The sequence below is a fragment of the Chiloscyllium plagiosum genome, unplaced genomic scaffold (assembly GCF_037043375.1).
Source record: "Chiloscyllium plagiosum isolate Xiang-an unplaced genomic scaffold, Cpla_swu_hap1 HiC_scaffold_19, whole genome shotgun sequence".
In the NCBI taxonomy this organism is placed as follows: Eukaryota; Metazoa; Chordata; class Chondrichthyes; order Orectolobiformes; family Hemiscylliidae; genus Chiloscyllium; species Chiloscyllium plagiosum.
The window spans coordinates 29,460,741-29,471,673 of record NW_028270157.1 but is presented as its reverse complement, the minus strand read 5'-3'; the positions used below and the strand labels follow the sequence as shown (position 1 = coordinate 29,471,673).

The 10,933-nt window shown below is 42.1% G+C and overlaps 1 pseudogene; it reads right to left on the bottom strand.

Annotated features, from left to right (window-relative positions):
- Positions 1-9,489: 9,489 nt before the first annotated feature.
- On the bottom strand, positions 9,490-10,167 carry LOC148146745 (uncharacterized; annotated as a pseudogene).
- Positions 10,168-10,933: the final 766 nt, after the last annotated feature.

Here is a 10,933-nt window from a genome sequence, read left to right as displayed (position 1 = left end):
CATGGACTAGGTAGGGGCCGCTGTGGAGAGTCAGGTATTCACGTACTAGGTAAGAGTGGGCAAAGGGACCTTGACACCCTCCTGGTGCCCAATCCTCTAAAAAGGTGAGGGGAATGCCATTGAGCACAATAGGGAGATGGTGTGTCAACTAGGTACTTGGTAATTGCCTTGCTGCACACCACCCCTCAACCAGGAACCCAGGCACATCCAGCAGGTTAGAACAAGGGAGAATTCGCCTGCACTTTTTCAGGAGACCCACAACAGGCCAGAGCCCTCGAGGCTCAAACTGATAAATAGCCAACTCATCTGAGACAAGGCAATAAAGCAACCAGGAAAATTCCTAAGGCTCAGCTAACGAGGTGGCACCAACATGCAGTGGTAGGAAAAGGAAGATTAAACATCTCCCTCAATAATCCCGTGCTTCTCCCTGATCCAATTACACTTCCCTGTTGTTCAATCACCTGATGTCCCTCCCAACACACCTAATCACCCTGCTGTATTCACACCTATAACATCCAGTTTCCAGCTTTCCTTTTGTCCCTTGCCCCAATCACTTTTACTCTCCCTTTGCATCATCCATTCCCATAATCCATCCAGTGCCCCTCATGACTACACCCTTTAAATATCATTCCCTAAATTTCCTTTCCACCCAAACCACCTTTCTACCAATTTTTGAGTTTATTCCCTGCCCGCTCCGCCATTGAATTTGACTCCTCCTTAAACTGAGCCTTGCTTTGCCTAAATTACTGGAATCAGTCAGTGTGGCTGCCTCCCTTGAGCATTTATCATTTATCTCTCCACCCTTCAGGCACTCTGACTGTATTCCTGATGAAGGGCTTTTGCCCGAAGCATCGATTTTCCTGCTCCTTGGATGCTGTCTGAACTGCTGTGCTTTTCCAGCACCACTTTAATCCAGAATATGGTTTCCAGCATCTGCAGTCATTGTTTTTACCCTACCTCCCTTGAACAGGCTGGTGTGACCAGTCAGCTTTCCCTTGTAACAAAGTCAATATTTAACTCCAAGAAAAAATACTGCACATTGATGAAAGATTCTTATGAGTAGTTGATCATGTCAAGCTTTCACCCCTTACACTGTAAGCATTTGTGCAAAGAAACAGTTAAGGGAGGTGGCACACTAGTGAAGAAGTTTGGACTTACCAGAGCTTGGAAGAAGCAGTCTACCACATCAGATGCACAGTTCATGCATGTAATTGGAATTGTGGACACATGTGTTTCCTATTTTTGTCTGACCATGAACATACATCCAGCAGGCTGGCAAGTTAATAAGTATTTATGATGTGCTAATGAAAGTAAAACAGGTTCACATCATGAAGTCCTCAATTCAGAGAAATTAATGGCAAAACTTCAATCTGCTGGTTTAAAATGGAATTTTTGCATCCCACCCAATTAAGTTTCACCTCTCATTCTTCCAAAGGCTTTGGAAGGCCTAGAAAATTCTACTCTTTATGTGTCTTGAAACAGTTAAAGGTGGATAAATCCCCAGGACCTGATCAGGTGTACTTGAGAACTCTGTGAGAAGCTAGAGAAGTGATTGTTGGGCCTCTTGCTGAGATATTTGTATCATCGATAGTCACAAGTGAGGTGTCGGAAGATTGGAGGTTGGCAAACGTGGTGCCACTGTTTAAGAAGGGCAGTAAAGACGAGCCAGGCAACTATAGACCGGTGAGCCTGACCTCGGTGTTGGGCACATTGTTGGAGGGAATCCTGAGGGACAGGATGTACATGTACTTGGAAAGGCAAGGACTGATTCGGGATAGTCAACATGGCTTTGTGCATGGGAAATCATGTCTCACAAACTTGATTGAGTTTTTTGAAGAAGTAACAAAGAAGATTGATGAGGGCAGAGCAGTAGATGTGATCTATATGGACTTCAGTAAGGCGTTCGACAAGGTTCCCCATGGGACACTGGTTAGCAAGGTTAGATCTCATGGAATACAGGGAGAACTAGCCATTTGGATACAGAACTGACTCAAAGGTAGAAGACAGAGGGTGGTAGTGGAGGGTTGTTTTTCAGACTGGAGGCTTGTGACCAGTGGAGTGCCACAAGGATCGGTGCTGGGCCCTCTACTTTTTGTCATTTACATAAATGATTTGGATGTGAGCATAAGAGGTACAGTCAGTAAGTTTGCAGATGACATCAAAATTGGAGGTGTAGTGGACAGTGAAGAGGGTTACCTCAGATTACAACAGGATCTGGCCCAGATGGACCAATGGGCTGAGAAGTGGCAGATGGAGTTTAATTCAGAAAAATGCGAGGTGCTACATTTTGGGAAAGCAAATCTTAGCAGGATTTATACACTTAATGGTAAGGTCCTAGGGAGTGTCGCTGAACAAAGAGACCTTGGAGTGCAGGTTCATAGCTCCTTGAAAGTGGAGTCACAGGTAGATAGGATAGTGAAGAAGGCGTTTGGTATGCTTTCCTTTATTGGTCAGAGTATTGAGTACAGGAGTTGGGAGGTCATGTTGCGGCTGTACAGGACATTGGTTAGGCCACTGTTGGAATATTGCGTGTGATTCTGGTCTCCTTCCTATCAGAAAGATGTTGTGAAACTTGAAAGGGTTCAGAAAAGATTTACAAGGATGTTGCCAGGGTTGGAGGATCTGAGCTACAGGGAGAGGCTGAACAGGGTGGGACTGTTTTCCCTGGAGCGTCGGAGGCTGAGGGGTGACTTTATAGGCGTTTACAAAATTATGAGGGGCATGGATAGGATAAATAGACAAAGTATTTTCCCTGGGGTCGGGGAGTCCAGAACTAGAGGGCATAGGTTTAGGGTGAGAGGGGAAAGATATAAAAGAGACCTAAGGGGCAACCTTTTCACGCAAAGGGTGGTACGTGTATGGAATGAGCTGCCAGAGGATGTGGTGGAGGCTGGTACAATTGCAACATTTAAAATGCATTTGGATGGGTATATGAATAGGAAGGTTTTGGAGGGATATGGGCCGGGTGCTGGCAGGTGGGACTAGATTGGGTTGGGATATCTGGTCGGTATGGACGGGTTGGACCGAAGCGTCTGTTTCCATGCTGTACATCTCTATGACTCTATGTATAATTTTCACAATTTCGGATTGACCCTAATTTAACCATTTAAGAGATGAATAAGCAACATCTTTACAAGATATCCCATGTATCCCAAAGATTCTTGAATGAAAATTGACTTCTATTAATCCATTATTAGAAATGACATTATATGCTGTAATAGTGTAGGGCAATTATTAAATCTGTAAAAAGATGCAACTGAGTCTTCAGTTGGAATTATATTTTATCAGCATAATGGCAATGCTAATATTAAGCTTCACGCATGAACTTCGACAGGGAAATTAAACTTGAAAAGTTGGTATTATGATTTCAGAGCGTACAGCAAAACTTTGCATCCACACTGTCTGAAAATGACAAATTATATGACAAATCAAAGTAGACAACACTTATTCGGTTTTTTTCCACAAATGAAAATGGGTCAAATAAAGAAAAAAACTAAGTTTGCTGACAAGATCATTCCAGTGAACAATTTAAGCATCTTTAACAGCCTTGTTATTACATTTCCAGTGACACTCAAAACTTTAATTACAGGATTAGTTAAATCAGTTGGCATGCTTTGCACCATATAAAGACAGAATAATATGGTTCATTAGAAAGCGAATAGTACTTCATCTACCATGCGATATTGTATGTAAAAAAGAATAAGAAATGTTTCAGTTGTATTCATGTTGCAGTTGTACTCATGTTGCAGTTGTATTCATGTTGCAGTTGTATTTCATGTTGCAGTTATATAAGACTCTGGTGCGGCCGCATCTGGAGTATTGTGTGCAGTTTTGGTCGCCATACTATAGGAAGGATGTGGAGGCACTGGAACGAGTGCAGAGGAGGTTTACCAGGATGTTGCCTGGTATGGTAGGAAGATCATATGAGGAAAGGCTGAGGCACTTGGGGCTGTTTTCATTGGAGAAAAGAAGGTTTAGGGGTGACTTGATAGAGATGTACAAGATGATTAGGGGTTTAGATAGGGTTGACCATGAGAACCTTTTTCCACGTATGGAGTCAGCTATTACGAGGGGGCATAGCTTTAAATTAAGGGGTGGTAGGTATAGGACAGATGTTAGGGGTAGATTCTTTACTCAGCGAGTTGTGAGTTCATGGAATGAACTGTCCCTCTTTATGGGCATTTAAACGGGCATTGGATAGGCATATGGAGGATAGTGGGCTAGTGTAAGTTAGGTGGGCTTGGATCGGCGCAACATCGAGGGCCAAAGGCCCTGTACTGCGCTGTATTTTTCTATGTTCTATGTTCTATGAAATGATTGCATGGACATACGTAATTATTTCAGGATAAAACATATGCAATATTTAAATTAAATTGAATAAAATCATTGCAAAGAATTCTGATCATAGTTAAGGACATTGAGAAAACAAGTGGGCATCTGAATCAGCAGCTTGTCAGTTGGCACTATGTGTTGTCCAGGGATGTTGTGCCTGATGTTGTTACTAAAGAAAACCCAGTCTGATTGCACCCCAGCTTTGAAGACTTTCTTAATAATGAGGTACAGATGGCAACCTTTATTTTGTAAAACTGTTCTCTCGGCAGTAATACAATGCAGTGAAAGTCATCCAGAATAGTAAGAGAAATTGAGCAAAACTAATTGAAGTGGCTTGAAAAATCTGCTGTGAGATTAATTGTTTCAGTGTAGAAGCGCTCTTAATGTTTAAAAGATAAAGCATCCTATATAGAACAGGAAAGAAGTGTACAGAAAACTACAGGATACTGCTGAATTTGCATTTTTTTGAAATATGAAACGATGATTTTATTGTCACATATATGTAGGAAGGTACGGTGAAAAGTGTTTTGTCGTCACAATCTGGCACCATTTTGAGGTACAAAAATAATAAATAGAAATTACTTAAATTGAGTCCATCTTCTGTTCAAATTGAGTCGGAAGCACGGCTCCAGAGCTTCTGCAAGGTCTCTGTAAGATGTTCAGGGCCTCAAGGAGTCCCTGCTCTGGGTACAGTAACAATGACATCAATGCCCCAGGAGATTCTGACTCCGCTGCTGCTGGCAGCTCGCTGGCACTGCCAATAATGCAAACTCTGGGCCTACCACAGACAGGAGTTCCCACTCTGTGCACCATCACAACTGCAACTCACACCTGACCACCGCCACCAAGAGTCCAGGCTCCAGGCCTACCACAGCAAGGAATCTCTGCTCCAGCCACCACCATGAATGTGGACTCCAAACCTACCAAAGTTACCGCTCTGGGCACTGCCACTGCTGCCAGAAGCCCCAAACTGCACCAGCCTTGAAAATGATTAATGAAAACAAAATGAAAATAGACAAAAAGGAGAAAGAGAAAAGGATGCCACTGGCCTGGAGCAGACAGGCTCAGGACCTGAACACTACCTACTGTGCTGGTGCTGCCATCTTGAAAAATAATGTCATTTTATTAAGTTGTTGGAAATATCCTGTATGTTTAGAAGCTGAATGTACATTGCATAGATATGTGAGAAATTGCCTAATCAGGTAATACAGTGTGCCATCTGTTGGTGCCCCAAATTGACATTATAGTTGCTAGCAAATAACTAAAGTACATTTTTCACCGACAAGATAGATTCTTGTTGTGGCTACATTAAAAGTTCAGAAGTCTCACTTACGCTGCTTCTTCTCTAACCACGAAAGCCACTTGGCAATCAGGCAGCGGTGAGGCGCACTGGAAGGTCACCCCGGGAATCCAGACTCTGGGACTGGGAATCTCACCAAGTAAGAGCTGGCAGCCAATCAGAGGCAGGCCACTCCTCTGCTCAGCACAGCTTGGCACTGAGGAGGTCACAGCTGCTAGCAGAAGGGCACTGCCACTCTCCCCTTCCCAAATCCTGCAATCACATGGAGGATCGACAACATTAATGAGCAGTGGAGATGAGAGTTGGTGGAGTGGGGTTCATAACAAAATGGTGGTGTTGGGATGGGATGGTGGGAAGGGACCAGAACATGGGCCAGGAAGATGGCTTTCATCGGAACCACCACTTCCTGATATCCTAACCCTCAGTCAGTCACTAATCGTCTTTGATCCAGGTAGCCCAGCCCCTAAAGGTGACAACAGGCATGCTCAGTTTTCCCTGTTGTGTATATCACTTGGCAACATAACCTTCTACCTGGTTACCACCTTCTTCCGGTTGGTAATGGGGAGGGAAGGTCGGCAATGGGCCTTCTCACCCAGAACCTGCTCCTGTCAAAGGTAGGAAGACATGGGATTCAGGTAGCCAGCACCCTGCCCAATCAAACACTTCTCTTCCCCTCAAAGCCCATCAGCAGGGAGAGCAAAATAACCTATGTGTATTCAGAATGGTTAGTAACTGGTTGTTGGACAAGATCATTCTGAGCTCAACTTGTGCTGTGAATAATAGTCCCCTTCTCCACTGTTGTTTAATGATAATTCAGCAGTGTAATTCCTGACATTTCATGATGTTAGATTTATTAGTATGTAGTACACATTCTATTAGACCATTTGGGTGAAAATAGTGAGATGATAATGTAATATAGGTCACTCTCCACTTAGCACATGGGTACTGAAATAGTTTTCCACTCAAGAGTGATCTATTGCCAACACTATCTATTCCAGAATGCTGAGTAATCGTAGGCATCATTTCAATGAATGCCAGACTTGTTGTGTTGTCAAGCCTTTGAACAATGAGAAATTAGAGAAATAATCTGTCAAAATGATATAATATTTCCCACAATCTGTGAAAACATCTGATACTATTTTCAGTCCAAGGAATGAATGGAACGTTATATTGGTGTACAGGTCCCCTTCACTGCTGGGGTTGGTGTGTTTGACATGTGTCCCATTCAATTCATGAGTTTTTGAATAATGTGATTCATACCTGACCAGTACACAAATTCACTTATTAGTCTTCTTGTGTGCTCAGTATGCATGTGTCCTTGAGTAACATGGTCATTATATCTTCGCATATTGCTTTCAGATTTAGGACTTGTTTGATCTTGAAAATGACTAGCCATGATCTACCAAGTTAGCCTCCTGATGGCCAAAATGAATGAACTCATCTTTAGCAATTGCTAATTGCAACTTCTGTATTCACACTGCCTCTGATCAATGTGTGATAGATCAACTTTAATAATATCTTCAACTTTGACTGATTTGCTTGTGTAGTCTGTAGACTGTTCCACCAGCATGAATCTCATTCAGTATGACAATACCTAAAGATGCACATATTGATCGCGCTGCCAAAAATATCAGATAGAAGATTTCACAAAGCCAAGATAAGCTTGTGTATTCACACTGCAGTTCAAAATTCAAAATCTAAAATAAAATGAGATTAAAATACATACAAATCATACACCTAACATCACACTAGCTCCAAAGAAGAATGAAAATTCATTGTTAAGAGGCATTTTCAATATTCATGAAAATTATCTGAACACTACTCTGATGTCACACTAACAGTAATAGTATAGTGCCATTCAACATAGAATGAATTACACGACAACCATATTTTACATAAGTCCATGGACACCACATCACTGTGCCCTTCAAATGTGGTCATAATAAAGAACTTGCTAAAACATTTTCCTTTCTAGGCACATAAACGTCTTTCAAATTACAGGGTTAGAGAACTAAGCTCCACCAAAACAATCATAAATTCTTGTCCTGAATTTTTTCTGAGAAATTCAAAGGACTGTGGTTCATTTAATTAACAATTTCTTACATATTGTTGCTGATGTATATTTCAAAAGGATGCAGAGCCACCACAAACTCTACATCTCCTTCACCACCATGGAATATTTTTTCTGACATGTGGTCAGTTTCTTTGAAAAATAACTGATACCCATTCAGTGCCCATCTCGTCAAAACAGCTGCACACCGATGTCACTGGCATCAACAGCCAGTTTAAATGGCTTTGCATAATTCAGTACATCTAAAATTGGTGCAGTTGTCAGTACAGCTTTCAAGTCTTGAAAGGCACTTTGACACACTGGCATCCATTCAAATGTTCTGCCTTTCTTCAACAACTTTGGTAAAGGTGCAACAATAATGCTGAAGTTTGGAACAAACTGGCACTTTATAAACAGGGACAAATAACTATTTTGGAAACTTCCACACATACACACAGAGCAATCTAACTGTATTCACAAAATCGTGGAATGTCTTTGAACGTTTTGCCCCATCATTTATTTGCAGAACTCCCAATCCATCTTTTAATGATATTCAGCATTATCTGTTCGCCTTTCTTTGGAATCAGCACACATTCCTAATACCATCAGGGAGCTTTCTTGTCTACATTAGGCCCTTCTGGGCAAGTAGCCTGTAGTCTATGTGATTCTGTTATGTCTACAGATTTCCAGAGTTTGAGATAATCACACTTTCAGACAAATGCCAGATCTGGCAGTGAATGTATTTCTCACATATCATCATGCGCTGCAGAAGGATACATCCTTCAATACATTGACTGTACAGGAGTAAATTTTATTCATTCATTGAATATGGGTGTCACTGGCGAGGTCAGCATTTATTGCCCATTCCTAATTGCCCAGTGGGCAGCTAAGAGTCACCCACGTTGCTGTGTGTCTGGAGTCACATGTAGGCCACACTAGTAACAATGAAGTAGTCTGAATATACGTGAATATTACTGAGTTTTGAGAAGATTTGTAGCTCAGATTGAGGTTCAGGATGTAGATTTGCTCACTGAGCTGGAAGGTTCATTTCCAGACATTTCGTCACCATACTAGGTAACATCATCAGTGAGCCTCCTGATGAAGCAATGGTGGTATGGCCCGCTTTTTATTTATGTGTTTAGGTTTCCTTGGGTTGGTGATGTAATTTCGTATGGTGATGCTATTTCCTGTGGTGATGTCATTTCAGTTCTTTTTCTCAGGGGGTGGTAAATGGGATCTATGTCAATGTGTTTGTTAATAAAGTTCCAGTTGGAATGCCAAGTTTCTTGGAATTCTCACACGTGTCTCTGTTTGACTTGTGCTAGGATGGATGTGTTGTCCCAGTTGAAGTGGTGTCCATCCTCATCTATATGTGAAGATACAAGTGAGAATGGATCATGTCTTTTTGTGGCTAGTTGATGTTCATGTATCCTGGTGGCTAGTTTTCTGTCTGTTTGTCTAATATAATGTTTGTTACAGTTCTTGCAAGGTATTTTGCAAATGATGTGATTTTTGCTTGTTGCCTGTATAGGGTCGTTCAAGTTCATTAGCTGCTATTTTAGTGTGTTGGTGGGTTTGTGGGCTACCATGATGCCAAGAAGTCTAAGTAGTCTGGCAGTCATTTCCGAGATGTCTTTGATGTAGGGGAGAGTGGCTAGGGTTTCTAGACGTGTTTTGGTGCTTATTTGGGTTTGTTGCTGATCAATTGGCAGACAGTGTTAGTTAGGTACCAGTTCTTTTTGAACACACTGTATAGGTGATTCTCCTCTGCTCTGCGTAGTTCCTCTGTGTTGCAGTGTGTGGTGGCTCATTGAAATAATGATTTAATGCAGCTTTGTTTGTGGGTGTTGGGATGATTGTTTCTATAGTTCAGTATTTGGTCAATATGTGTTGTTTTCCTGTAGATGCTGGTTTGAAGTTCCCCATTGGCTGTTCGCTCTACTGTGACATCTAGGAATGGCAGGTCGTTGTTGTTTTCCTCCTCTTTAGTGAATTTTATGTCAGTAAGAATGTTATTGATGGTCTTGAAGGTTTCCTTTAATTTGTTTCATTTAGTGATGACAAAGGTATTATCCACATAGTGGACCCAAAGTTTGGATTGGATGGTTGGCAGAGCTGTTTGTTCAAGTCTCTGCATTACTACCTCTGCAAAGAACCCTGATATTGGAAATCCCATGGGTTTTCCATTGGTTTGTCGGTAGATTTTGTTGTCGAAGGTGAAGTGAGTGGTAAGGCATAGGTCCACTAGCGTGACGATGTTGTCTTTGCTGATGACGTTGGTGGTGTTTGGTGTATGTGTCTTTGGTTCTACTAATAGTGTAGTCGGTATTTCCTTGGTCAGGTTGATGTTGATGGATGTGAACAAGGCTGTTACGTCAAAGGAGACCATTATTTCATCCTCTTCTATCTTGGTGTCTTTGATGGTCTTCAGGGATTCTTGGGTAGAGTGGATGGAGTGGTGTGAGTCTTCTACTAAGTGCTTCATCTGGAGGCTCGCTGATGATGTGACCGAGTATGGTGACGAAACGTCTGAAACCGAACCTTCCAGCTCAGCTAGCAAACCTACATCCATATATGACTATCTACGTGTTATATTGTAATTCCTAAAACTTATTGAAATATTGCAACAAGTTGAGGTAAAAGAGCAACCGTGATGTAGTTGAATGGTTGGATAGGCTTAGAGGTGAAACGGTCTATTCCTGCTCCTGTTTCCTTTGTTCCTTCTCTCTCACCATGGTTTCCATACCATTCAAGTTTGTGGCAGAGTGTTCACTTTGTCCATCACTTCATTACAAACAACATCTTCCACTTTGGCATCCCATAGACAAGTGCCAGTGTTGTGAGTGAGATCAGGTGACAGGAAAATCAGACAGGGTGTAACCTGCAAGGCTGACTACTTCTGCCTATTTAACACCATTACCAAAAGTTAAAATCAACTCTTTGTTTTAATCTTCCTTTCCTATCCTTTGTACTCAATGTTGAATATTTGAATTTCACGCACATATATTAGATTAGATTATATTACAGTGTGGAAACAGGCCCTTCGGCCCAACAAGTCCACACCGACCCGCCGAAGCGAAACCCACCCATACCCCTACATTTACCCCTTACCTAACACTACAGGCAATTTAGTGTGGCCAATTCACCTGACCCTGCACATCTTTTTGGATGGTGGGAGGAAACCGGAGCACCCGGAGGAAACCCACGCAGACACGGGGAGAACGTGCAAACTCCACACAGTCAGTCGCCTG